Below are 3072 nucleotides of genomic sequence, written 5' to 3' on the forward strand. Positions count from 1 at the left end.
CATCCCGTTGTTCATCGATTTGCTTGAGCGGGTGCCAGTAACATCTCCATTCGTCCCTGTCATGTGCTAGCATAGCCCAATGGAGTATTGGGGGCTCTTTCAGGGTCAGGGTCAGGGGAATGAGACCCATTATTGTTACTGTTTTTGGCCTATCGTATACATCATGGGTAGCTTGCCAGGCTCTTCTGTGCAGGCGGGATACTCTCAGTAGCTTGGTGGGCTCTCCAAGAGGGAGAAACTGCCAAAAATAAATAAATAATGAAATAAAATTTTTATACGAAGAATTAAAAAAAAGACATTAAAAACATACACAAATACACACAAAAATACCAGTTCTCAGTTTCTGTTAGCTTTGGGCATTTGTTGTATTCCTATTTTATTTCTATATATCCCACACATGAGAAAAGTCATTCTATATCTCTCCTAATTTCTCTCCAGCATGTTATTCTTTAGATTCATCCACATTCCAGCAAATTGCACAATTTAATCTTTTTTATAAAACCTAGTAGTATTTCATTGTATATATGTAGAACACTCTTTATCCAATCACCTTGGACATTTGGGCTGTATTCACTTTTGGGCTATTGTGAATAGTGCTTCAGTGAACATGGGAGTGGAAATGACTTTTCTGAATAGAGGTTTAAGGTCCTTGAGATAGATGCCCAGAAGTGAAATTTCTGGGTCACTGTCACTGTCACTGTCCCATTGTTCATCGATTTGCTTAAGCTGGTCCAGTAATGTCTCCACTGTGACACTTGCTACTGTGTTTGGCATATCGAATATGTCAGAGGTAGCTTGCCAGGCTTTGCCATGTGGGCAAGATATTCTTGGTAGCTTGTCGGGCTCTCCGAGAGGGGCAGAAGAATCGAACTCGAGTCAGCCAGGTCGGCTGTGTTCAAGGCAAATGCCTTACCCGCTGTGCTATAGCTCCAACACTTCTGGATCACATGGGAGCTCAATTCCTAGCTGTGTGTGGGGGTGTTTTGAGAAGAGTCTATAATCTTTTTCAAAAGAACTGAACCTATTAGCATATACACCACCCTAAATAAAGGGTTCTTTTCCCCCCACATCCCTATCAAAACTCTCCAAAGATCATCATTTCAATAGCTTTTTCATCTCCTACTGCCCATCTTCACGGTGCGCTGTTTATGTCAGGCAGGAACATATGGCTCCTTCTACTATATGAAGCTCCAAAACTCCCTGTCAGCTTTGGTTGCTTTTTTTCCTTTGTGATGTGTGCCAGGCTCACTTGTCTGCGATGATATCTTGCTTTGATTTGCATTTCCTTGATGATAAGAGATGAAGAGCATTTTCTTCTTATCCCTTTTGGCCATGTATATGTCATCTCTGAGGAAGTTTTTGTTCATCTCTTCCCTCCCACGTTTTTGATAGGGTTGCTTGTTTTCTTCTTGATAAGTTCACAAGAACTGTATATATCTTGAGATACTGACCCTTCATCACATTAGTGGTGCACAAATACTTTCTCTCAGAACTGGATATAAATTTTCAATTTTTATAGTTTTGATTAATATGCACGGCATTTTAATATACTCAGCAGAGCCTGGCAAGTTACCCGTGGCATATACGATGTGCCAAAAACAGTAACAATAACGAGTCTCATTCCCCTGACCCTGAAAGAGCCTCCAATATGGCAGCATTGGGAAGGATGAGTAAGGAGAGGCTACTAAAATCTCAGGGCTGGGACGAATAGAGATGTTACTGGCACCTGCTCGAGCAAATTGATGAACAACGGGACGATAGTGATACAGTGCTACAGTGATTAATATAAGCTCTCACACTACTGGTGGGAGTGTATTTTAATATAGCCACTTTGAAAACTGATGACATTTTCAAGTAAATCTGAAGCTCGAAAAATCTAATATAGCTATCAATCTCCAAGTTCACTTACCTAGTGAAACTCACACTTTTGCACAAAGAAACATTAAAATGTTAGAATGTTTTCTATATTGTCAAATAACTAGGAGAAAGCAACTATTTACTAGGTAGGATAAGTAGATTTTGACATATTTCTACAATAGAATTATTCATGAGAGTTAACATATGTATATGTATACATACATACATATTTTTTAAAAAAACAACCAATTTAAAAGCCATAAAAAAACTAAATTATTTGATGCATTCTAAATATTTAAGCTCTGCTGTCAAGGACAATTTCCTATCAGAATAAATAGAGATATATCATTTCAGATTATTTAATAAAAGCAATAAAAATATAGCAACATAAATGATCTTACTAATTTTGAATTTTTATTTAAATAATATTGACTTAAAGTATTATAATGTAAGTAACTTCAAAACACAAAAAAATCTCCTACATTTAAAGAAATTGAGATGAAATTGCAGAAAAACTTCCTTAAAAAATCTTCCTCAGAGTAGAAAATAAAACAAAAAAGAATCTTAAGGAAATATAAATTTTGATCTTAGTTATACAACTTTGTGAAAGTCAATTACCTCAGTAAGACAAATAAGGAAAGTTTTATCTAACAAAAGTTAAATCTATTTATTATATCTAATTAAATTATACATATATAAATATAGCACTGTAGCATTGTCCTCCCGTTGTTCATCGATTTGCTCGAGCGGGCACCAGTAATGTCTCTAATGTGAGACTTGTCATTACTGTGTTTGGCATATCGAATACATCATGGGTAGCTTGCCAGGCTTTGCCGTGGTAAGTATAGGTATATATAAAGGCAAAGCTCTTTATGCATATATATACACATATATGTATATATATACAAACGTATATGTGTATGTATAAACATATATGTATATATTTATGTATATATGATATACATTTGTGTATATATACATTTGTGTGTATATTTATGTATATATATGTACATGTGTATATATATGTATACATATAAAGGCTCTGGATCTGAGCATATATATGTTTGTGGTATATGTGTGTGTATGTGTGTGTGTGTATATGTGTGTGTGTGTGTGTGTGTGTGTGTGTGTGTGTGTAAACTCAAAAAAAGCACAGCAGCGGCGGTGGCTCTATCTCTCCTGCTGCCCACGTTCGGTAGTCTCATGCCGTTTCCC

This window comes from Sorex fumeus, unplaced genomic scaffold (assembly GCF_029834395.1).
Source record: "Sorex fumeus unplaced genomic scaffold, SorFum_2.1 ptg000006l, whole genome shotgun sequence".
Lineage (NCBI taxonomy): Eukaryota > Metazoa > Chordata > Mammalia > Eulipotyphla > Soricidae > Sorex > Sorex fumeus.